The sequence below is a fragment of the Lasioglossum baleicum genome, chromosome 16, assembly GCF_051020765.1.
Source record: "Lasioglossum baleicum chromosome 16, iyLasBale1, whole genome shotgun sequence".
Taxonomy (NCBI): Eukaryota; Metazoa; Arthropoda; class Insecta; order Hymenoptera; family Halictidae; genus Lasioglossum; species Lasioglossum baleicum.
The window spans coordinates 11,176,813-11,204,528 of record NC_134944.1 but is presented as its reverse complement, the minus strand read 5'-3'; the positions used below and the strand labels follow the sequence as shown (position 1 = coordinate 11,204,528).

The window sequence follows — 27,716 nt, the reverse complement described above, 5'->3', positions numbered from 1 at the left end:
TATTTAAATTACATTAACATTAATATAGGTCATTGATTTAGAGTGAGTCTAGAATGGCCCCTAATATCGGACATAGTAAACATGTGTAAATTAACGCATAATACTTTTAAAATAATTTACAATCATCACAAATATAGTCGTCGAAACATTCAGGGATGTCGGCACAAGCTTCGTGAGCCCATTCTTGGCATTTTGAGCACTGTATCCAGTCCTCATTATTGGTTTCCAAACAAACCACACAAACTGTCTCCTCGTTTGTATTTTCCGGTTTCACTGCTCGAGTTTTCTTCATTTGATTTTTTCTATTCGTTGTTTTAAAGTGACTTTTTAAATTCTTCTTTCCTTCTCTTATCCGTTTTTTATTTTCTTTTTCTTCGACCAATAATTTATGAGATTGTGAAGTAAGAACTTCACTCATTTCTGATTTTCTTTTTCTTGATTCTGATCGCGTTTTTGTTGCATCAGGCAACGGAGACAATTTTAAAATAGATTTATAAATATCAGCAGCAGAGGTACTAGGTGGATGCACGTCTAATGTTTTTGGACTTCCTTTTCATTCCATAAACCTCGTTTTTTGATGTCCATGTCGTTGCTAAGGTGTATTTTTAACGACTGAAAGTAAGACAATAAACATTATTATAAATACGAACATACAATAATGAGTTTGTTACTGTCCGATAATAGGGGACAATATTTTGTCCGATACTAGGGGACAGTGAACACACTGAAAAATAATATTTTTGTGAAAAGCAGTCTCACTTTATAGAAAAAACAAAAAGTAAATGAAAAAGTACTTACCAGAATTTACAATAACACTGATCAGATGTCTTTTATTCACGACAATTTGATATAGATATAACACTTTATAATTTATACGATACACTGCTTTCACGTCGAACGCTAACAGTCGAATGATTTTAATGGCTTTGTTCACGCGACAGAAACGTGCAATTTCCGCACGTCGTTTGTTTTAGCCTTTCCTTTGTTTTGACGATTAAAACGACTTTGTTGCATTTCAGATTATTGAGATACAGCTAATGTCCGATACTAGGTGCAGTCCGGGGCTAGGGGAACTCCCTCCCCCTATATTATTTCGGTGGGTCTGTGAGACCCCACCTTACCACTTGCAATACATTTTCCCATCTTACCAACGCAGGATTAAAATGGCAAAAAATCCGAGAATTTCAAATATACTCAATCTCCAAATGATCTATCGTCTCTTCCCACCATTCTTGCAGAGATTCAACGACATCCCCGAAGTACCGTCAGGTTGGAGTCGTTAAGGGTTGTACATTCTTTTGCATACAATTTGAGTTTCAAATGTCCTCGGAGCACAGGAAGTTTCAACGTGTCAGATTCGGTGGTCTCGGTGAAAATTCAATACGCCCACCACGTCCAACCCAACGATAGGGATACATTGCTATTCAATACGGCTCGAACTGCACGCTGATAGCGATCAGAAGCACCGACCTACTGAGACCGCATTTGTTGCCCCGTTGCTGGATCAACCTCTCACAGTGCCACCCACAATTTGTCCCGAATAAAATCGCTCGCGTCTCCGTTTATCGAGAACGCCGCAGAAAAAAAAGTTGTCAATGCACGTGAAACAGAAAATTCCGCAAAAACGTCAACTAATTTCTGCAGAAATACTGGAAAAGGCTTTTTTCGAAGCTTCAAAAGAGCGACAGCGTAAAAATGTTATTCAAAAATGTACTGTTGAACGCGAACTTTCACAATGGAAATGTTCCACCGCTATGCGATATTCCATTCGAAATATTTTTTCAATTCCTCTATGTGCAAAAAATTTGGTCGAACCATTTGCACGAATTTTTCCGAAAAGACACGAATTTAATTGAAATCGACGAAACATGCTTATCGTACAGTGCACATGGAGCAAAATAAAATAACTATGTTGGACTCAATTTCTGAATACAGTTTTCTATAATATATTGTCTACTTCCTGATGTATACATACCCTTGTTTGTTAATTTTTGTCCACTCTTTGCCTTAAGTAAAAGTACTTTAAAGAATTTAAATTAAAGAATTCTATTCCATGTATATGATAAGGATGTCCTAAAATTAATATTAGCAGCAAATGTCTTAAAACTGTCCCTTTTCTTCTTTCGTAAAGCTCTTTTAGTAATCGCTGTTTGTTTTCTTATACAAAATCCAGTTATTAAATGTAGTATTACATATCCATCGTTTAAAGGAAGCTTTTCTCAGTTTTACATGTTTATTGCACTCCTTATTCCACCATACAGCCGGATTTCTATGGACTGTGTTATTCATTTCTTTTCTGACTATTGTACCCAATTGCTTGAATCATTTTTTCTGTAAAATTCTTATATTTATCTAGAACAGGTGAGTTTGAATCCAATAACGTATCATAGAACGAGTCCATTTCCTTTTGATATCCTTCCCAATCTGTCCTTTTCTGTTCTTGTCTATATTAATTTCTGATCTTAATGGGAAGTGATCAGAACCCATTGGATCTTCTTCTTGATAAACTTCTATCATACTTGTAATCTTTGGATCCGAAAATCTAAGGTTCAAGTTACTAAAACTATTGTTTCTTACATTTATATGTTACTTAGTATCAAAATTAATAATATACATTTGGTTTTTTTTCTGCAATATCCAGTTTCATGCCACATTTCTGGCATTAAAATCTACTAAAATTATAGATGAACCCAATTTTTTAACTTCTTCCATATATTGTTCCCAATCCATCCCTAATAAATTATAATTTTTATCGAAAGTATGATTTTAATAAACGTAATAGAACCACTGAAATGTTAACAGTAAATCTGCACGCTCTGCACAGAGACAGAATATCGTAACAGATTGGGTTTTGCATGACAAACATTAACCAGATTCATGAGGATTAGTTTTGCTTGCAATATGGCTGTGCTCGAGGGGATTTCAGATCAATATGTTAACGTTTCTAATTAATTGTCTAATTAATGCCGACATATTAATTAAAAGTTTATCTATTATTCGATATCGGTGTTTCGTACGTGAAAATATGGAACAAATCTCACTGTTATGTTCTTGCTCAGCTCTTTTGCAATAACTATTATACATATTATACGGGGTTAATCGTGATGCGTTGGCGTTTACATAAATTATCGAATATAAAAGACTACGATCACTGCTCAGAGCATACTAGAACTACATTGTACGAAAAAATGTCAGAGGAGAAATTTGCATTGTTCAATAAGGTAAATATAATGGTAAAATAAAAAAATTTTTTGGAAATCATATTTTTGAAATTTCAAGGTCATTGTTATTTTTATTTAAAGGAAGTCATATAATTTTTCCATATTCCTATTCAGAAAAAAAAAGACAAATCCAACGATGTGCCATGTTCCATAGTTGAGGTGAATTTCAAAATTTTCAAAATTTTCAGTCGCTTCGGGGCACGTGATCCTTTTTTTCGATCGATCTCAAACTTCGCACAAATTCTTTTCTCACCTAAAGGAACAATTCTGGGGGGTGCGGTGCATTTAATTCGTTGGTCAAAAAATATGGACCACCCTAATGTACTCTGTACATCTGAGAGAACCTTATATGCGCGGAACTTGGAGAACTGCATCAGAATGGGAACAGTGCGAGGAAGAAAATCTTGGTTGTTGCAGCCTGCATCGGATAAAAATACCGAAGTTGTTCCAAGGTGCACAACAAAACTTCACACCGACGTTCCGCTCGTCTAGAACGATTGTTCCCGTTGCAAAGCCTTCTCTCTGTTCTCGCTTCGCTCTCAGGGAGCTCGCTCCTTGCTCAGCCCTCCGTGAAAGTCCTTAGCGCGAATAAGAACAAGATTAATGCCTAGCTTTGGCAGTGATTCGGCGGCGCAGCGCAGCGCGGGGGCTAAAACGCGCATGCATTCGGCCCGAACTAACGACACTCCGTTTTCGTTTACAGTTTACAGAATAGCTCCAGGCAGCCGGAAAATGAGCGACCAATGCAAAGACGGCTTTGCGTTCGGGTACAGTGATTTTACTGATCGCTCGTTTTTGCTTTCGCCGATCCGACAAGGGAACGTGCTGTGCTCACACTCGTCGATTTTAATGAATTTTATGGAGGGTGGGGTTGGAAATATATTTTCCTCGATACGGTAGAACCGGAGTCTCCAGATCTCCTTTTCTCTTCTATGTACTACGCTATTCCCCACGTTTCCGTCGTGCACTGTATAAATTTACCATTTTCTTTAACAAATCTCCTGTCGATTACAATTTTCTTGACATATTCTTTACGCATTATTTAGCAAACACATTCTTCGAAACTCTCGACAAAGCCCAAGTCTTGTGGCCTACTTTTTAAAAAGTCACATAGTTTTAAAAGTTCGTTCAAACAAAATTTGGTTTGGAAGCAAACGAAAACTGTTTGCTTCGATCTTTGAACTTGTAAATACAATCCCAACAAAAACATTCTGTAAACAGGAGCCAAGTTCTTATGGCCGTAAAAAGTTGTGAGATCAAACAAAATACGGCCAAGTTCGTTAGCTTAGAGAAATAAAAATAAAAATTAGTTAAAAAGAACGCTATTTAATTTTTAAAGAGTCACATGGAGGGCTAAATTATTCAAACTTGGCCGTTACTTTTTAAACCAATGGCCCTAAAACGTGTTAGGTAGCGGCCAAGTTTGAATAATTTAGCCCTACATGTGACTCTTTAAAAATTAAATAGCGTTCTTTTTAACTAATTGTTTATTTTTATTTTTCTAAGCTAACGAACTTGGCCGTATTCTGTTTGATCTCACAACTTTTTACGGCCATAAGAACTTGGCTCCTGTTTACAGAATGTTTTTTGTTGGGATTTCATCAATTTTTGTTGATATTTCATCAATTATCAAGTAGGTATCAAAGATTAACACTCTGCCGGCGAATTAGAACCCAACTTTACCTAGATTTTTTTTGTTATAATTTTAGTGTCATTTTCTACCTTATTGTAATCTACCAGTTTGAGCTTTTTGCCACTACCTCGAATGGCGCTATACGAACGTTTGAAGAGAGCAGATGATTCTTTCCGGAATTTACACGGTTCCTTATGGGAAAAGCGGCATATTTCATTTTCTCCATACATAACCTATTTCGTTTTTTTTTTTAATTCAACCCCTTTAAGGTGTAAAATTTCAAACTTTGATAATTATTCCTTTGAGTGTTTGTTATGGTGGACCTATGTACCAAATTTCAAGCTTGTAGGTCAATGGGAAGTACCCAAAAGGTTTTGATGATCTGTCAGTCAGTCAGTGACAAATTTAGCGATTTTTGAGGTCCTATATCTCGGAACCTACTAATGTTGGAAGATTAATGTTTCGTCAATATTGAGTCATGATAGCATTTAACAAGTGTACGAAATTACATCTGTCCATCTGCCTCCAGTGTCGAGTTATAAGCCTCTAAAAAACGGCTAAGTTGTTTCGTGTAAAATGAGGTAGCGCAAGAACACTACCGTGCACCTAGATAGTAAACACAACCACACACAATTAGCTAAAAAACAGCCAACTTGACGATAAAATTGGACCAAAGAGACTCAAGGGTAGCTCAGAGAGAGAGTCACCGCTATTAAATAACTATTAAACCACTAAGACTATTAAATATGTTGGTATATAATCAATTAGTAAACATTGAAATATTGTACGAGGTATTACATCAATTTCATATCAATTAGAGTGACCTTTCCCTTTGGACGCCGACATTTTTTCCAATTTCTCGAATAGTGAAATGTGCTTCACAATTATTATTCTTATTATTTTGCATATTTTTACCAATCTACGTACGCGACACATATGTATACGAAGCATAATTTTCGTCGCGCGTTTATACGCTGTGTACGATAGACAAACTTTTACGAAGCAATAAATGAACGATATTAAGGCTCGAAATTTTCCCGCTACGATACAATTTACGTAAGCAAGAGAGAGTTATGAAACAATTACCTTCGCATAACTCCGACAGTTTATGACGTACTTGCGCGGGGTGCGCCTCTGAAATTAGCGGCTCGTTAATACGAAAAAAAACTTCTCATGTGGAGAAACTTGCAATTAGTTTACGGAGAATGCTACTAAACCTATTATACCACGTTTTCCAAAATGCAGTATATTAATATACATATAGAAGTCGTTTGAGAGGTGGAACGGAAGCCCATTTCTGGAATCTAGTCTCTTGAAGGGTAAAATACAAGGAAATTTCGATGATACAATCAACAGATTCTAAGATAGAAACTAATTTATAATTAATGTGGATCCACAGTTAATATTAGAGGCATTGTACAATCAAAACGTCTGGAATCGACTTAGTTATTACAAATCAGAAATATGGATGTATCATTTATTAAATGCCTGTATTAGGCAAAGAACTAAATAAATTCACATTGAATTTCTCTTAGAATGGTACTGCAGATTTTATGTGTTTATAACAAAAATGAACACATGAAATTTACAATTACAACATTAGAAGAATTAAAGGAATTTAAGAGATCAATATATTTTTCGCATCTCAATACATTTAAACTACAATCAATGTTATTGGCGCTCTGGTTCGATAATATCAGTTGGGAAAATATAAGCAAGTTTGCAAATTATTACATGAAATTTTGACGAATCACCTTCCAAATAAATAAATTTTGTTTCTCTCAATAAAAAGCACTCTGAATGTCGATTAATTCATTACCAATTTTCATATTGGTATTTCAACAACTGCAGTTGTGCTTGAGTGAGTTCAAAAGATTCATATTTGGCGCCATTTTTGATCTTTGTTCTTTGATTCGTTTTCATTTCAAATCTTCACGGTTTACTCAGTCCACATGTCACCGGCATGGAATCAACACGTTATTACATAACCTTTAGCAATATAAATTAATACTTTTCATAAGCATGTGAGTTTTACACATTTCTACTTCTGCTTGTGTAAAAATACGTTCATAACCATTTAAAATATTCTGATTAACTTTTACAGACGCAAAACGGAAATTTTTCTATTCTTGAAAATGGTCTAAATTGAGACCGAAACGTCGAATTAAATTTCATGTAATAATTTGCAAACTTGCTTATATTTTTCCAACCGATCGAACCAGAGCGCCAATAACATTAATTGTAGTTTAAACAATTGTCGATCGAGATCCAGAGAACTGTTTCAATAAATTTAGTAAGCAAAGGAATTTCTATTTACGGCTGGTTACTCATGTATAACTAGACTGCGAAAGTTTATGCAAAATGGAAATTGTTTGCATTAACTGCAATACTTGCTTTAACTTTAACTAATACATTGATATATTCTTTTAATTAATGTATAAAATCCGCAGTTCACTTATAACTTACATGTCGTTTCATGAAAGTTAAAAAAAAACATACGAAAAATTCCTTTCGCTCAGATGGTTTTCCATGGAAAAAATGCCAGAAGATCTGATAAATTTTTCGAGTAGAACTTCGACCAAACTGTCGTTTACTGTAGAATTGTGAATTATGTTCAGATAAGAAATTCGGACTCTTTTCAAGCTTCTGCATGCAACTGAATGAGAAAAGTGGAGCAAAGGTTATCCTTCACTTGAAAACTGGATTATTCTAGTTCTCTCTGTGTACCCTCTTGGTCAAGACAGAGGTCTTCAGACGTGCTAGTCACAAAGGGTTGTCCCTTGGTAATCTATCGGATGGTCTATCGCAAGTTAAATTTGGTTTGGGGGATCTTTTGACCCCTTTATGTGGCCATTCTCTCCTCCATTGTCTGGCGAATTGTTTCCATTACATCGACACTAAAACGGTAAAGTACCGACACGCATGTAAAACGATCATGCTCCGCCCTATGCGAAATATCTGAAACACTATCTACCTTGCTCAATCTCCCTGGCACCACTAGCTCAAATATCCGATTTCGCTCGCGTTTCTCATGTAGATGCACATACAAGTGAATTGCGTCTTGGATCTTTCCGAGAAGCTAGAACCACTACATTACCAAGTTACGTGAAAAATTTTGAAGAAATTGCAATTGGTCGGGGAATTACGGAAAAAATACTGAACACAGTGGCATTTTACAACTTTCTTTATGTGGAAAACATAGTAATACTCTCTCGGCGCACAGTTTCCATCAATTTCTACACTAAATATAGCTATGTTGTAGGGCATAAAACGCTTCGATTCGGATATGAACCAGTTAACGTTTTTCAATTTCGATTTGAATACGTAAAAATGCCAAGTGCTATTCTATTGGAGGAAAACAAAGGTGGTGTGTTTCGTCCTAGACCTGCTAGAGGACTCATCAGTAAGGCTATCTAGCGGGCCCTGCCTCAGACACAAATGTCATGAGGAAAGTTGTTAATATACTAATTGTTCGACAATTTTGTTCATATTGCGGACGCTGTCGAAACTAGGCTTTCTCGAGTAAATTTTTACGCCATCTATAATAAAGGAGGGATTTGTTTTCCTCCAACAGAAATAGCACTTGGCATTTTTACGTATTCAAATCCAAATCGAAAAACGTTAACTGGTTCATATCCGAATCGAAGCGTTTTATGCCCTACAACATAGCTATATTTAGTGTAGAATTTGATCGAACCTGAGCGCCGAAAAATATTACTGTTTGTTCCAAACAAAAATTGCGATCGATAAAAATCCCTCCCTTATAATGTATTAATATTGGGTATCAGTGTATTCGGGAAAGTCTACAGAATCTTCTGCTGCAACGAACAATCCAATATCTTTTATAATAACATCACAATATTTGCTTAAAGTTGAAAAATATGTTTTTTTTTTCAAAATCAAGTTTCTCAAAAACTATGCGTCCAGGGGAAAAATTAAGGGCAGATTTGGAATCGGCGCAAATGACTCTACAGGAATCATGGAACGGTAATTGTTAAACAATTTTGGTGTTGGACAGTGTAAATCGAATCGGAAACTTTCTTCCAGCTGTTCTATTAATCGGAAACTTTTTTCCCTGTAACATTTTGTTTATTTTCTCGTTTCTTTGCTGTGATAAATGTAAGCTTATGTTATTTTGTTGTTTTTCATTCTTCAATAACCGCCTTTTCATTTCCCATCAGTTTTAACTTCATAAAGTAATATTTTATATTTCCAAATTGTGAATGTCTTCTCTAAAATCCGTATCAATGCCTCCGATCGGAAACATTCTGCCACGGGATGTAGTACTTTATCAGGGAACCAAACAGTAGAATAGCATAATAAATTTTTAAATGCTTTCGGCGCAAAGGTTCGATCGTTTATTACGAATTATAAAGCAATTTTGCTAATTGTCAAACAAAATCAATGTTTCGATCCTAGTTTGGATCTTTTTCAAGATTTGAATCGCGTCTGTAAAGTAAATATGTTGTAATAATTTAAAAAAAAAACAGAACTATTGAATGATTGAATATAAGAAATATTGTTCATAAAGACACACTCACTTGCTTTGGCTAAATCTTGAAAAAGATCCAAACTAGGCTAGAAACGTTGATTTTGTTTGACAATTAGGGTTGTATAACAGGCAGTGTCATCAATTTTTTTCAGATTTTTTGTTGTGGGACATGGTCAACAATGAAAATCGAATTTGCAGATTTTCGACTGACTTTTTCCTGTAGAATCAGCCCTCACCCAGTTGTAGCACTAGTTACGCGACGTCCTGTATAAGTACGGTGGGTAAGATACACGGAGGAATACCGATTACGTATCTCAATCATGAGAAACTACCGGGGCGGGAATCGAAACTGGGGTTCGGTATAACCGTACTGCCCCGCGGCCGCGACATGTGAGGTCCCTAGCTCCACTCTGTTACTCTGTTCCGGCTTACCTCCTACTTCCCTCTGCCCTGCCCTGCCCTGTTATGCCTTACCTTCTGCCACCCTGTTTGATTTCCTGCTCTACCTCTTCGACTCCCAACTCCAGTGATTCTCAGCTTCCGAGCGCGGTCGCGTTACCACAGATCGCAATCGAAACTTCCAACGAGTTCGAGAAGTAGGCAAACTTCTGCTCAGTACCGGACACACACAGTGTCTGGAATTAATATTCGGACACACTGTATAATAGAATAACTTGCTCGGAATTCGACTAGACGTATTTTTCTTCCGAGCTCGTAGCTTCTGTACTTTTCAAGGTCCTCGACATTTACACTGACGAGCATAAGTGATTCAACACACTTTAAATCAGAATAACTTCTTTATGAATGGACCAAACTACTTCAATTTCTCTGTGAGGCTAGAAGAATTAGTTTAGTAAATGACGGCTAAGAAATATGTTGAAAAAATACATTTGGTCGGAATTGGCCAATAACGAAAATTTCAAAGATGTGTTTGGTCGACTCGTATAAATTATACATATACGTTCTGAAAATCTCATTGAGATTGGTTCACTGGTTTACGAGTTATAAACGATCAAAAGTGGTGAAAATTGCAATTTTTCCAAATTCTCGGCCTTTTACCACTTTTGATCGTTTATAACTCGTAAACCGATTAACCAAATTCAATGAAATTTTCAGAGCGTATATAATTTATAGTAAAAATCAATTTTTACTATTTTTTTCGCAATTCCGACCAAATGCACTTTCCAAATATTTTTTAGCGCCCATTTACTAAACTAATTCTTCTAGCCTTACAGAGAAATTGATGTCGTTTGGTCTATTCAGAAAAAAGTTATTCTGATTTAAAGTGTGTTGAATCAGTTATCATTGGACTGTGGATCTTTATGCAAAATAAAAAATGTTTGCGTCGATTGCAGGACACAGGAGCCAAATAAAAATGGTATTCTCCTTTTAATTATCTTGAATCTTCTTAATTCGTACACTGCTTTAAATTGCACGTGTCCGTTTTCGTCATAAATGCATCAAATCATCATAACTATGTTGAACTTGAAATTACGTAGAGTGGAAAGTCATGATTAGACTGCGGATTTGATGCATTCATGACACAAATGGGCACGTACAATTCAAAGCAGTGGACGTTTCAAAAAATATTTAAGAACATCAATGAATTCGTTTGAGAATAAAACGTTCAATGCGAACATTTATTATTTTGCATAAAGATCCGCAGTCTAATCGTGATAATTTGAAGAGAATTAAATTAAAAAATAATCACTAAACCATTTTTAGCTGAATTCAAGTCAATAGATGTGGACGATGTCCTATAAAATATTAAGGATTGATTTGTATTAATTAATCGTTTCATATTTCAGTGTTTCTCTACTATGTTTCGTTAATAGTTCAGGAGTTATTAACGAAGAACACGGACCAATCCAGCGGACGACTTCCGGATCGACCTCCGCCATTGGCCGAACCAATGGCTGCGCTCTGATTGGTCCATCGTTTCTCGTAAAGGAAAAAGTTATCCCAACAAAAACATTCTATAAACAGGAGCCAAGTTCTTATGGCCGTAAAAAGTTGTGAGATCAAACAAGATACGGCCAAGTTCGTTAGCTTAGAAAAATAAAAATAAAACTTAGTTAAAAAGAACGCCATTTAATTTTTAAAGAATCTCATGGAGGGCTAAATTATTCAAACTTGGCCGTTACTTTTTAAACCAATGGCCCTAAAACGTGTTAGGTAGCGGCCAAGTTTGAATAATTTAGCCCTCCATGTGACTCTTTAAAAATTAAATAGCGTTCTTTTTAACTAATTGTTTATTTTTATTTTTCTAAGCTAACGAACTTGGCCGTATTTTGTTTGATCTCACAACTTTTTACGGCCATAAGAACTTGGCTCCTGTTTACAGAATGTTTTTTGTTGGGATTTCATCAATTTTTGTTGAAATTTCATCAATTATCAAGTAGGTATCAAAGATTGACACTCTGCCGGCGTATTAGAACCCAACTTTACCTAGATTTTTTTGGTTATAATTTTAGTGTCATTTTCTAACTTATTGTAATCTACCAGTTTGAGCTTTTTACCACTACCTCGAATGGCGCTGTACGAACGTTTGAAGAGAGCAGTTGATTCTTTCCGGAATTTACACGGTTCCTTATGGGAAAAGCGGCATATTTCATTTTCTCCAGACATCACCTATTTCGTTTTTTTTTTTTAATACAACCCCTTTAAGGTGTAAAATTTCAAACTTTGATAATTATTCCTTTGAGTGTTTGTTATGGTGGACCTATGTACCAAATTTCAAGCTTGTAGGTCAATGGGAAGTACCCAAAAGGTTTTGATGATCTGTCAGTCAGTCAGTGACAAATTTAGCGATTTTTGAGGTCCTATATCTCGGAACCTACTAATGTTGGAAGATTAATGTTTTGTCAATATTGAGACGTGATAGCATTTAACAAGTGTACGAAATTACATCTCTCCATCTGCCTCCAGTGTCGAGTTATAAGCCTCTAAAAAACGGCTAAGTTGTTTCGTGTAAAAGGAGGTATGTAGTGCAAGAACTTGGCTGGTGCATTACCGTGCACCTAGATTTAAAACGATCGCAGGAATCACTCCTTCGACGGAGGTACAACATTTTCAGGACACCCTGTATGCACGTGCCCATATCATCATCCTCAAGAGTATGTCGTGTTCTCGCGCATGGAGATGCTCCTTTCTTTCGCGTGTCCTCGTACCCCCCTTTTTCCCTATCCTTGATTCGTTTACACTGCTCTCGTCGAGTCGGTAGTCCTCTCCCCAAATCATGCTCGCGGCTCGACAAATACCACCGCTAGGCGAGTAAACGAAAACGGGGGCGTGCTCGGTTTATGGGACTCCGGCGAGATCGTGTTGACGATTCCGAGTTGCATGGCTAGTTCCGCGGGACAAACAATTATTCTCAAATACCCTAACACTCTAAGGCAGAGGCGGAATGGAACGAGGCGTGCTTACACAGTGTTCGGTGCTTGGGGAAATATTGCTTTTTGATAATTATAAACCGATTTGAGGGAAGATGCCGAGGGTTCGGCATTAAGGGGGTAGTACACCCTCGATTTGTAACTAAAAAATACCTAGAATCTTATTAGATTTTGGGTCGAAAATATGGGTCCCGTACTTAACGTTGTTTGACCTTATTTAAGCAAATTGTGGGCTGGGTCAGGGCTCATTCTAAAGAGGAAGGTTCAACGCAGTGCGCTCTTCTCATCCCATAAGTCAAAAAGTCTTTTAGGGACAGAAAAATGCATTGAAATCTGCTGGTTTTTTTCCTAGATTTTTTCTCTACTTTGGGCCGTCATATTATTAGTTATTAACATGATCTCGTTAACCTCGTGAGAAAAGCGCACTGCGTCTAACCTTCCTCTTTCGAATGAGCCCTCACCCAGCCCAAAATTTGCTCGTATAAGGACATTAAGTGAAACCGCGCAAACCCATGTTTCGACCCATTGTTCTAGTAAGATTCTAGGTATTTTCTAGTTACAATCCGAGGGTATACTACCCCCTTGAGGATGTTCTGGAGGTATAAAATTCCTTCAACAGCCGGAAATGGAAGGTTCCTGAGATTACCAAAGTTAGGGTTCGATTCACTGCACCGTTTAAGAATTATAGCAACTTAAAGTTTCCACATTTTAACACGTCTTCTTATGGAGAATTCATAAAATTCCACTTCAAACCCTATTTAAACCTTGAAAAAAACGCAACTAGAAACTCCAGTTTCTTTTTATATGTAGTAAAAATTATGTAATTAATTATGTTAGCATGTTCCTAGCATGGAAACGTGACAAGTTTAGACCACTGAATACAGCTACAGAGGGTACAGTATTCGCAAAAGTTTAATGCAAAATATACTCGTGAATCGCTTTCATTGCCATGTATTGATGGATTTCGAATTTCTTGTACTTTTGTCTCCCATTGTACCTCGAGAATATCCTTAAAGTGCACAAGCGTCCCCGATTTAACGATTTCTCGGTTCTCAAAGAAACGAAGCCGTTCGAATTACGATAACACGGCCTTGACGAGTTCCCGATGGGACTTGTTAATATTTCTTTCAACTTCATTAGTCAGGGGGATGTATAACATGGAACGAGGATGACCGGAACAGGCACTGCGCACACGGACAGCCGTGCAGTATCACTCGGCAGCATTATTCTTACGGATGTCCTCCATATAACATAACATGCCCATTAAGCGGTTTATCGAGGAACGATATAAGAACTGTCGGGGACACGGACTTGCTTTCTGACGTTCTACCGGGACAAGTTTTAATGCGTCTAGCCAGCGTGCATGTGCGGTCCGTGGATTGATTTCCGCGATCCACCGCGTGGTTTTATCGAGGCAAAACAGAACGAATCGGTACAGCCATGTGGCTAATCAACTCCAACGACGCATTACATACATTGCGGTAAGTGACAATTAACGAATTCCCAGAAGATCATGCCAGCCGCTCGTATCATAGACAACGCTAGCGACGAATCGCGCGAATCCATCCGTTTATCGTTTGTTGTTGATCTAAAGATACGATTGGGTCGGCAAGAAAGCAATTTCGGTATTTTAAGGTGAAGTGAAACCGAATCTCTTTATTCAAGCGATGAACTTTCATCGATAAAATATCTTCTTATCTATTCTTTTTGGCTAAAGATTGTCGAACAAGAGGGAAAATATCTTGTTCATTAGAGTTCATTGCTTGAATAAACAAACTGAGCTTTGCGTAATAATTTTCTTATTTATTCTTTTTGGCAAAAGATCATCGAACACGAGGGAACATATCTTATTCGTTAAAGTTCATTGCTTGAATAAACAAATGGGGTTTGTATAATAATTTTCTTATTTATTCTTTTTGGCAAAAGATCATGGAACAAGAGGGAAAATATGTTGTTCATTAGAGTTCATTGCTTGAATAAGCAAACTGAGCTTTGCATAATAATTTTCTTATTTATTCTTTTTGGCAAAAGATCATCGAACACGAGGGAACATATCTTATTCGTTAAAGTTCATTGCTTGAATAAACAAATTGAGCTTTGCATAATAATTTTCTTATTTATTCTTTTTGGCAAAAGATCATCGAACACGAGGGAACATATCTTATTCGTTAAAGTTCATTGCTTGAATAAGCAAATTGAGCTTTGCATAATAATTTTCTTATCTATTCCCTTTGGCAAAAGATCATCGAACAAGAGGGAACATATCTTATTCGTTAAAGTTCATTGCTTGAATAAACAAAGTGGGATTTCGTTCGCCTTAAAATACCGAAATCACTTTCTTGCCAACGCAAAATTTACAAATACGTTTTGTCGCCTCTCGTTGCTGCATGGTCCTACACGTTCCTAATAAACAGTACAGTATTGCCTCGATATACAGGGTGAGTCACCTGACGTTTGCGCCTCAAATATCTTTGTTGTTTTTGACCAGTTAACTGTGGCGACCTCTTTCCAGAGCGCGCACCTATACGTGTCGCGAAAATCAAGCGATGATGCCAGTGGTATGCGGCGATGCATGAATCCATTTCAAATTATATTTATACTTTTTATTTGTTCGTATTCTAAACATATTGAAATTTGCGAATATATCTCAGTTCTCGCTAAAATTACAATTTAATAAACCAATTTCTTAATGTAAATTTAGAAAGATCCGCAGTCTAATTATTAGACTGATTTTTCTGCAAAATAAAAACTTTCTACCTGAATTGCAACAAGCTGGGATGAAATTAAACTTACATTAAATAAATATTTAATTTCTTGTTAAATATGTTATTAGGTTGGAAATTATATTAGAATATTTAAATTCTTCGAAAATTTTTTTACTGTCAGAAATTAAACCTACCCATTTTTTCATCATAAATGCATAAAAACCGCAGTCTGTTAATTATAATACTATGACTACCACTACAATTTCAATGAAAATCATCATTAATTGTTTAAAAAGATTCCAGTATACTTTTCGAAAGAAGAATATCAAGCTTGAAGTAATAATACTCAATAAATTTCTTTTTAAATATTCCAAATATGTATCGCTTTATAATCAGAACTAGGAAGATTCATGAATGACTATACTTGTCGGAGAAATAATTATATTGAAATCTAATGCAGTTTTTAATAGAAATCTTGGATAGCAAAACTGTACTATAAATGACTAAAATTTCCAAAACTAAAGTTAGTAAGTATGGAAAAGAAACTAATTAATACTTCTAGAGTGGATTTAGATAAAGTATGCTTCGATTGGATCGTGTAATGTCAAAAATTCAATTTCCGCTTTCAGATCGACGCCATCAATCAACTACTGCTGATATAAGAAAGATGCTATAGTGTATTAGAATTTAAATTACCATATCAATCTATTGGGTTGGCAAGAAAGTAATTTTTTTTTTATTCAAGCGATGAACTTGATCAATAAAATATTTTTTGATCTATTCTTTTTGGCAAAGGATCATCGAACAGAAGGGAAAATATCTTATTCATTAAAATTCATTGCTCGAATGAAAAAAATTGGGAAATTACTTTCCTGCCAACCCGAATACTTAAACAATCGAATAATACAACGTTCCGACAATAGAACGATAATGAGTATGTAGTCAGAAAATAGAGATTTCGTTGTCGTGGCTGCGTGCAATGCAACGGTAAAGCAAACACGTGAATTACGTTCGAGATCGCTTCAAGCGATTAATGATTCGTTTACTATTTTTAGATAAAGATTGTGGATTACATGGACATCCAACGAGGTCGCACGCTCCAGTTATTTTCGACAATCCAGGAGCAGAGAGTAAAGAGCGTAGATCGACCTACAAGCCATCTCTGAAAGAATCTGTGTGAAGTGCAGGGGATGGGAGTGGCGGATAAAATTGCAGGGAAAGTTCCAGTCATTACTTCTGCAATAGAAAACGTTTACTTCTAAATGGGAATTTCGAAATTATTTCTGAAAATAGGACATTTAATAGATGACACACAGACCTACAAAACACATACTTTAAATTTCCACATTATGGGCCCAAATAAAAAAGTTTTAAAAAATGCCTTTTGTATTTTTGCATGTAACCTTGTACATTGTAATTTTTTGAAAATCTTTCTCGCATATCATTTCGAAAACCAATGCTTCTAATTGTAATTATTGTACGTATATTATTGTAATCTAATTGTAATTATATTATGCTTCTAATTATAAAGAATTTGATACAATAATAAATACAATAATAAAATGCAATAAGAAAAAGGTTATTCTGTTTTAAAGGGCGTTCTAATGCGTTCGTGGCTCACTGTAGGTACAATTTACAAAACAAAATCTCAAACCAGAAACACTTTGCACCCAGTGCAAGCAGGAATCAATCGGTACCTCCAAACAAGATTGTAATTTCCGATGGGCGCGGAGAGTTGAAAAAAAGGGGATCGGTAAAATTCCAATCAGAGATGAAAGGAGCTATTTGACGCAAGCCCTCACACGCAGCAGCATCGATTAATTCCAGAACGGATACTGCGAGCCATAAGTTATAATCCCAGAGACAGATTCCATGGGCCTACTGGTCCAATTCTAAGCCGGGGCTCGATTCTCCCGGCGGGAGGTCCTCAGGAGTATGTCGGACCGCACGCGGCGAAGGAAGTCGGGACGAGGTACAGTACAATAAGGAGTCTTGGGTTGGCCCGTCCTCCTTCCTTTCTCTATTACCTGTTCTTCTTCCTCCCCCCTGCACTGTCTTACTCCGCTTTCCTGCTTTTCTTCTCAATCAGACGGCTATTTGTAATTCGAAACGCCCATCGTTGCCATGCAAAATTGGCGACAGCGAGAGCACTCAATTATACTTTCATCGTTTGCTCCGACTTCAAGGGGGGACTTCTCGACAGTGGACACCAGTGATTTTTACGAATTTTCTTGCAAATAACTATTGAATGTAGGGTAAATGTACCTATTACTGCGGGTCTACGTTTTACTGCGGTATTTTTTCCCAGTGGGATTAAAATACGTAGCATGAAATATTTCGCGCTGAATAAATCTTTTAATTCATTGGGCTGGCAAGCAAGTTCGGTATTTCAAGGCGAAATAAAACCCAATTTTGGGAAACTTTTGAAGTTCTATGCCCGCGGAATTATGAAGGCACTAGAAACATGGCGAAAGATCATCGAACAAGGTGGAAAATATTTGAATAGAAATAGAAAAATTGAGTTTTTTCACCTTAAAATACAATATTTGATTATTTCCATAAGGTTTTTTTTTCGTTTTATGGATATGAAACTGATATAATAACTTATACTATACATTACTAAAATGTTTAGTAATTGATTAGATAGCTAATAGCATTAATAAAAGGTATTAAAATGTAATAAATAAAAAAATTGTTTGCTACTGTGCTCAGGATTTGATGAAATTGGGTTGGCAAGAAAGTAATTTCGGAATTTCAAGGCAAAATAAAACCCAATTTTGGGAAAATTTTGAAGTTTTACGAGCGCGGAATTATGAAGCCACTAGAAAGATGTCGACAGATCATCGAACAAGGTGGAAAATATTTTACTAATTAAAGTTGATTGCTTGAATAGAAACATTGGATTTCTTCACCTTTGCCAACCCAATATTTAATTATTTCCATATGATTTTTTTTATAAATATGAAATCGATGTAATACCTCATACATTACTGAACTGTTTGATAATTGATTAGATAGCAACAGCATTAATATAAAAGGTATTAAAATGTAATAAATCAAAGAATTGTTGGTTACTATGTTCGGGATTTATTGAAATTACTACTGAGATTTTCTTATATCGATATGTACGGTATCTATAATTCAGAATCTCGATAAACATCCACCGATGTTTGTAGCATGAAAAGGGAATAGATGCTACGTTCAATCCACGGCAAAGTGTCACGTAGGGAAAAGGTTAATGACGAGTGCAAACTTGCGAGGAGAAGAAGAGCGGATCAACCGGTCTGAGCACCGAGCATCCGACGCCTTTGAGAGGGCCGGACTTTCAAAAAATTGGAAGATGCAAAACTGGAGGAGATGTACGAGATGAAAGATGAATTGCTCTATTAACTAGAACTTGCAGGTTAAACGTATGCAAGGATATTTCCTTGTTAGCATGATGGAAACTCTATCGGAATCTTTGAACGCGCTTCTTTTGAAACTACATACTTAATCTGCAGGGTATTTCGCCTAACTTGATCGTCTTAAATATCTCACAACAAGGTTAGAGGAAAAGAGTATTTATAAAAAAGAATTTTCTGGAGGTCACGTTTTTGGAGATTTCAAAGCAATCGAAGTTTTTTCAACGATGAACGATATGATGACCTTCACGTGACCTACATGCATGACCTTTCTAGTTTTTTATTTAACGTCAAGATAATCTCGCATTGTATGTTGATAAAATCATCTAATCTATTTTAATAAATAATATATACGCAACAAATTAACATGCTGTTTAAAATGAGTCCCATGGAAATCATCGACAACATTCCATTAATTTTTTATTAATTAAATAATTAATGTGGATTGAATGAAAATCAGTGGAAAAACGAAATATGAAACCGAGTGTTCTTGAATTAACTAATTAATAAATAAAAAATTAATGAAATGTTGTCGGTGAAAACCGTGTCTGAGATATCTGTGTCGATGATTTCCATGAGACCCGTTTAAAATGTAGGGGTTAAAGTACCTTAAAAGCTCTCAAAAAATGTAGAATCATTGAGGTATGGTGTGCTATAAATTTTTTGGAACTGTGCAAGATTTGTAATTGCAGTAAATACAACAAAAATGTGTTATAATGAAGTAGGTAAAATAGATAAAATTAATCAAATAAATAGAGTAAATAAATTAAGTAGTGCAAGTAGAGTAAATAAAGCGAATGCAGTGAAATGAATGAATGGAGTAAATTGAGTAGTTCGAGTAAATAAAGTAAACCAAGTAAATAGGGAGAGTAAACGAAACAAATGGAGTAAATCAAGTAGTTTGAGTAATCAAAGTAAACTAAATAATTAGAGTAAATAGGGAGAGTAAACGAAACAAATGGAGTAAATCAAGTAGTTTGAGTAAATAAAGTAAACTAAGTAAATAAAGTAAATAGAGAGAGAGAGAGAGAGTAAACGAAACAAATGGAGTAAATCAAGTAGTTTGAGTGAATAAAGTAAACTAAGTAAATAAAGTAAAAATAAAGTAAATAGAGAGAGTAAACGAAACAAATGGAGTAAATCAAGTAGTTTGAGTAAATAAGATAAACTAAGTAAATAGAGTAAATAAAGTAAACTAAGTAAATAGAGTAAACAAAGTATAAATAGAGAGAGCAAATGAAACAAATTGAGTAAATAAAGCAAACTAGTAAGTAGAATCAAAATGGAGTAAATAGAGTAAATGAAGCAAATGGAGTAAATGTAAGGAGCAAAGTAAAGGAGATGAAGCAAATAACTTAGACAAAAATGATCAAAGTAAATAAAGTACACACATAAATAAAGATTTTCCACACCGTTGAAAATAACGGAGATATTTCAAGTGGTCAGAGTTATCCGGGACACCGGTGTTAGGAAATTATTAAGTACAACATTCAAGGAGATATCATACTCGGAAGAGCTTTGCTAGTCGTGTTTTGCATCGCCATTCGCACACGTGAGCAAATAGCCTAAGGCTGGGTATCCATTTATTTCGAGTACCTACTGTTTTGAGAACGGGATGGGGTTCCATAAGACTTGGCGGAAAGAATTATGTGTAAGCTGGTCTTTGGACCAATCCAGAGCGGACAGTGAACTGTAATATAACACAGGCAGAAGGTTCGCAGGACACTAACATAACACAGGAAATATTGGAGTGTTGCACTCCAGTTTGCGAGGACCATGCCGGTATCAAAGAAATATATTATACTTGAGTCTCGCAGCTGAAACAAGCATGGCAGTAACAACAGTTCTGCCAGTCATCACTATTATTTTTCTCTGTTTATTTAGTTAACTTAATTGCAAATGAATTTTTATTTAACTCCTGCTGTCCACAATCGTTGCAAAACATTTTTATTTTGCACAGAGATCCACAATTGAACAATCAATGTTTCCAATGCAATTTTAATTTATAAATTGTTATTACTTTAGTTCTAAATGAATTTTCACTTAACTCCTGCTGCCCACAATCGTTGCAAAACATTTTTATTTTGCACAGAGATCCACAATTGAACAATCAATGTTCCCAATGAAATTTTAACTTAAAAATTGTTATTATATTGTATTTTAGCTGTAAATGAATTTTCATTTAACTCCTGCTGCCCACAATCGGATGCTCATGCAATTTTCAGTTTTTGTAGAGAACTTTTAAGAAAATGGAATCAAATGGATCGCTATTTTCAGTGGTAGTAGCCTGTGTAAATGTGAAATAAATAAAAATGGTGCTAAATTTGATTGAATTTTATATTTTGAATATTTTAATAAAGATCCGCAGTCAACAGAAATGTAGTTCACCATATTCTCTCGTTTTATCGAGCATAGAAAATACTTCTAGTAATACTGTTCCGATTACACGAGAATAAGAAAAAGAAATAATGGACCTCTTGTTGTTCCGCAGGTCGTCGTATCCGTCTGGTAATTTTTAAGCACAAGAGTTGCTGGACCGTTGCCCACTCCTAACAACCACTGTGTGTGTCCTCGAGTTTTTCGACTCATAATTTCTTGCCTTTTTTCTGTCGCTGGGACGACTGAACCCTAACTGAATCACGTAGGTGCCCAAGTATGGGCCACGTGTTTCACGAATTTCTGCGGGTATACTGATATCCTCTTTTTCTTCCCAAGATTCACACTTCCGACAACGACAATGAACTCGCCGTCATGTGGGACTCAGCGTTACTTTCGGAATTACACCATTGTCGACGTTCTCCCGAAATTAACGGTGTCTCTTCGATTAAAATAACAAAATTTCCATTTCATCTTGTTTACACCTCAGCACTCGAATTGATACTCTGTGAGGCGGCACTAAAAATTACTGTACCAAAATATTGTTTACATTATTCATATGATAACAGCGGATTTTACGCATTTGTGACAAAAATCAGTAGGTGCAATTCGAAACGGTAGAAATACAGGGCGACAAGAAATAACGGAGTTAGTCATTTCTTATTATAATTCTGTCAGATTGACGAATTTTGAAAAACCAAATAATAACAAGCATAACATGGACCTTTAGTGTTCATATATTTAAGAAGTTTCGAAATGGCCACCCTTTGCGCCGATACAGAGGCTCAAACGTGTCCTGAAATTTTCGGCAATGGGCCGCAGCTCTTCTGGCGTCATTCGGTCCCACTGCTGGTACAGAGATTTTTTCAATGACTCCAAATTTTCATGGGGCCGAGCACAGGCCCTGGCCTCGAAAATCGACCACACGCTGTAGTCCATCGGGTTGAGATTCGGTGAGTACGGCGGCCATTCCACAGATGTGATGAAACTTGGAAAATGGGATTTGCACCACTTCTGAGTCGTTTTCGCCCTGTGGGCCGGCGCGGAATCCTGCTGTAACGTCTATTCCGGATCGCCGAGGTGCTGTTGGGCCCACAGAAGTATGACGGCTTCGAGAATGTCCCGTCGATACACTTCTTGGTTGATTTTCACCCCTTGATCCACGAAAACCGTAGCAAATCCCATTTTCCAGGTTTCATCACATCTGCGGAATGGACGCCGTACTCACCGGATCTCAACTCTATGAACTCCATCGTTTGGTCGATTTTGGAGGCCAGGGTCTGTGCTCAGCCCCATAAAAGTTTCGAGTCGCTGAAAAAATCTCTGCGCCAGGTGTGGGACCGAATGACGCCAGAAGTGCTGCGGCCCATAGCCGAAAATTTCAAAACACGTTTGAGCCTCTGAATCGGCTCAAAGGGTGGCCACTTCGAAACTTCTCAAATATATGAATACTAAAGGTCTATGTTATGGTTGTTATTATTTGGTTTTTCGAAATTCGTCGATTTGACAGAATTATAATAAGAAATGTTTAACTCCGTTATTTCTTGTCACCCTGTATTAGAAGAAATTAGAAATACTGTTACATAATTTTCAGCCTAATAAACGCATTAAGAAAGAAAATCAATTTCTATTTCGTTCCAGTTTGTGGCAATTCGAGTAGAAAATTGTTATTTTGCATAAAGATCCGCTGTATAATTATTAAATATGTCTTTTAAGTTATTTAGGTATTGTATTGTATGATATTATTAATGTATTTATGCTTATTAATGGTGAATTCTTAATGAGTATGTAGCTTTCGTTGTTTCCACCTTTACTTATATTTTATTTACACAAATACGAATTTGTTTTACGATGTAAATATATTATATTCCAGCTAATTTACATTTGGCTTTTGTTGTATTTAAAGAGCGAGCGCCGGTTTATACTAAATTATTTACGAAACGTAAACACAACATAATAACTTCGTAAATGAGTATACGGACCTGTTTCTGGCTCGCTGTAGGACTGTATAAGAAACTAGTAATGAGTTGGAAGCGTACATTTGTGCGACTGTTTTTGCTGAATAGTCAACATCCTCATTTCTCGGAACTCCTACGTGTAGCGGATTAAACGTACGTCGTTACAACTGAGAACAATGCTGATAACGACGATACCATGGAGAAGAGAGAGAGAGAGAGAGAGAGAGAGAGAGATGTAGCAAAAAGGAAGGGTAGATTTAACCACGGATACACTTAACAAAACGTTAAATACTAATTTATCTTATTTCTCATTATCACGCGATAACAATCCTTCAGAATAATCTCACGGTTTCATCTTTTTGCTTGCTATATTTCAATTTCTTACTTTCACCGTTGCACCTAATTTTCTTTTTTATCCTACTTGAAACGCTGCATTCAAATTTAGGGTAACTGTACCGATTACTGCGGTATTTATTTTAATATTATCCCCAATTTATCATGATCTTGATTCGATTCTGAATACAAAAAAATTAGTGTCTTTCAATTAAAAACCTAATAAATTCCCTCGTCAACGAGAACACAATCTCATTGAATTATACTAATTTATTCAGGGCAAAATATTTATTTCTACGTATTTTAACACCCGCAGTAATAGGTACATTTACCCCAATTGTAAAATTTCAGATTAAATTTGGAATTTTCTATAAATTCTTAATGAACTTGTAGGAAGGGGTGCTTCTCTCAGATTTTAATGACTTTGAAATATGTTGTCAAGGTTAGTTGTCAACAGAGTCAATAGTCTATGAAATGCAGAAGGGTTGAAAGAGTAATTTATTAAGAGAAGAGAATTTATTAAACCTCGCCGATTTATTGAATAAATTTTGTCATGAAAAGGAACGTAGTACTGTAGGAATAGAAGAACACGTTTTGACGAGATTTTCATATCAGGAACGTACTATAGTAAAATGACATATACTATGTTCATCGTTCTTGTCGATTGCAGCAGCCATAAAGTTCCTCACCGTCAGGAATATGTTAGATACTCGACCCACATTTTGCGACTCTTTTGTTCGTCCGAAATCAATGAACCAATGTCCCTTTCATCCGCAATAAATTTAACTTCATTTGTTACGATTATCTGAAAAAATGATTCAGCTGGAAATACAAAGGAAGAAAAATGAACGTCGCAATTTTTACGATTTTGTGTCTGCTTTAACGATTCGAAAAACGTAGAAATTACATCCGGGAATTTTATACATCGCCACCAGAACGCAATCAAAACCAGTTATAACAACAACTGTTTGTAGTAACAGCTGCACATATTGCACAGCAAGGACGTTGTTTATATTTATCAAAAATGCCAGTTTACTAACTGCAAATGTGTACTCTGTACACTGGCGTGCATAGTGAAAAGTTAGGAAATGTGATACCAGCCAAAATATACAGCAGTTTCTAAAAGTAACGTGATACGTTGTTGGTGTTGTACTGTTTATGCGTCTCGTTTTTATCCATTCACAATTATCCCCAAACTATTCGTTATCCCCAGACCAGCATTTTAGTAAACGGAACTCTACAGTATTCGTTCAGCCTGATATTTCAAAGCTGTTTAAAATTTACTTTCATTAAACAATCAACTATTCTGTAAAAATACCTGGAACTACGTATTGGAACTACGTCGTTCCAAACTTGTAAGTACTCGTTCCGAGGTTCGATATCAGTTTATCAGAAACATTATTGCTTTTAAGTAAATACTAATCGAAACCCATGAAATGAAACTTGGTCATTGAAATTGACTCGGATCCGTGAGTACATATTGAACTTGATCCCATCCCTACTTGAAACCTACTGCGCAGTTATGGTTTCCAAGATTCGAGTACTACTTGTGAAAGATTCGATTCCTTTCAACATCGAAGTACTTATAAGTATGTATCTTTTCGAAACTTGTAAGTATTCATTCCGAGGTTCGATATCGGTTTGTATAAAATGAGTACTTTCCAAGTATAATCATTGAAACTTTTATTGCTTTTAAATAGTAATAGAAACCCGTGAAATGAAACTTGGTCATTGAAATTGACTCGGATTCGTGAGTACGTATTGAACTCGATCCCATCCCTACTTTTCAGCGGTAGTGTAGGTTTCAGTTGCCCGTATCGGCAGTCCACGTAAAAATGTCCAGGAGCCGGCCGTTCGCACCGCAACAATTTACATTGAGGTAACTGTAACCGTATTAACCGCAATGCCGTTTACTAGTTGGGTAACCGAGTACTATCTGGTTAACCGAATACCCGGTTACTTTGTTATCAAGAGAGCTAATCCGATCCCCGGCTTCTTCTTAACGACACTCGACCCAATTAGTCGCCGCCATTCGAGCGCACACATCGCGTGAAAACGCGACACCGACTTGCTCCGTTGAACCCGAACGCGCGGGGCATTCGTTCTTCGAAGAGGGCATGCTTGCGACGACTTGAAGATAAAAGAGTCCACGGGTTATAGCGATAGTCACGAACAAGAGGGAACGGGCTGGCCGTGAGCTAAGAGGTACGGATGATACCCAGTTGAGAAGTTACACGTCGGCGACGACGACGACAGCGGGGGACGAGTTGGCAATGGATCGCCGAGTACAAGGAAACGAGAAAAGAGAGCCAGCAGAAACTATTTGTATGTCTGACAATGAGTCGTCTTTGGTCTTCGGCTCTCGAGATTCACGAGAAGAATGCGCGAGTGGACAGGAAGATACGTTTAAACAGGCATTCTAGTCCTGGAACTTCGGACAAATCGATCCTCCTTCTCTCGCGCGTTTGTTTCAGCGAGGGAACGTTCAGTAACATGCTCACGATAGGACAGCCACCTCTCGATCCGATGGCTTTTTAATGCTTCAAGGTCGTCACCCTGAGCCAGTAAAGGTCTTACATGGTCATTGCTTATTAAACAGTTGTTGATAACATGCCGGTCATTGATGAACACGAGATGGAGTTGCTTGCTATTTCCATATTCTATTCAGCTCGTCGCGAATGCCGTTACACAGGGCAGGTCGCACTAATATTAGTGCCACCGATGAGAATATCTACCTCGCCTGTGTCAGTTTTGCTATGATTCCACGTTGACAGCAGTGCAGCAGTGAAATGTTGCACAATATCGCAGCACTGATTAACAGTCCTCCTGACTAGGCGCCATCTCGTCTAAACGAACTGAACTAAAATTGGCTCTAGACTGGCTCTGCATCAGAGAGGACCTCTGTCTTCATGGGGAAATCTATGCTAATGTGAATGAAATCACGGGAATCGATTTTTTGTCCTTATACGAGCATATTTTGAGCTGCACAAAGGTCCATTTGATAGAGGAAGGTTCATCACGGGGTGCTCTTCTCATCATATCAGTCAAAAAAGTCTCTTTGAGACAGAAAAATTACATTGAAATCTGCGGTTGTTTTTCTCCGTTTTCTCTCTACTTTAGGCACTCATATTATTAGATATAAACATAATCTCGTGAAATCAATAGCAGAGCGCGCTGTATTTAACCTTCCTCTATAGAACGAGCCCTCATCCAGCACAAAATCTGCTCAAATAAGGACAAAAAATCGAGGCGCGAAAACCCATGTTTCGACCTAAAATCTGGTAAGATTCTAGTTCCTTTCTAGTCACTTCAGTAGGGTATAGTTCCCCCATATTTATGTCATAAATGCATAAAACCCGTAGTCTATTAATTAGATCTCCTTTTAATTGTTCTACTAAGCTGAAACTAATACATTGATGTCCTTAAATATTTTTGACACGTCCACTGCTTCAAATTGTACGTGCGAAAGCTCTGTAAGAACTTGAGACGTGTGTACAGTTGGAAAAAAGAGTATGCTTGCACGGTAATTCGTAAGTAAATCTGTACGGTGTACATTCGAAAACGCGGCTGGTCGCGTCCACTCGAGGCAAGTGTTGCTGCGCGTATAAATGCACGATGCATTATTACCGGTCAACAGAGTACTTGAAAACACCGCGCGTTAACTGTCCCCGTATTTATCATCTCGACAATTTAGCAGCCATGCATTTCCGCGAAATTAGTACGGCCGTCCGTTTCCGAAATTCCCGCGAAATTCCCATAGAAGTTCGCATTTGCAATTAGACGAGCGGCAAGCACAACCCACCACCAACACTTCCCCCCTCTCTCCGCCCCGTCAACCCCCCACCCCACTCCCCCCGACAACGTTCTCCAGTTATGCTGATTGCTTGCCACGGGGAACAAGTTACAGGTTTCGGAATAATTTTCTGCAAGCGATAAAATATATCTGCGGAACCTCGAGCGAGAATCAGCGTCCCTTTGTGAATTTCAGCGGAATCCGTGGAGTCGCTGGTCGTGTGCGTATTATTGCGTTACAAGACTCACGCGACAGGATTCTGACAAAGTACATCGGTACACGGCGTGTCACGCGAATCCCGATAATAAATTCACTGGCGCAGCGACACACACGGTCGCCCCGCGAAAGTATTCGAACGCTTACGCTTGCAACATTTAACAAGCGAAGTATCCGGCGCGCACTAGCCTGAAAA

The 27,716-nt window shown here is 36.9% G+C and overlaps 1 protein-coding gene across 17 annotated transcripts in view; it reads right to left on the bottom strand.

Moving 5' to 3' along the window:
* The window catches only part of LOC143217063 (uncharacterized), a 277,026-nt gene that overhangs the window by 84,257 nt on the left and 165,053 nt on the right, over positions 1–27,716 (bottom strand). The gene's annotated exons all lie outside the window — the stretch shown is intronic.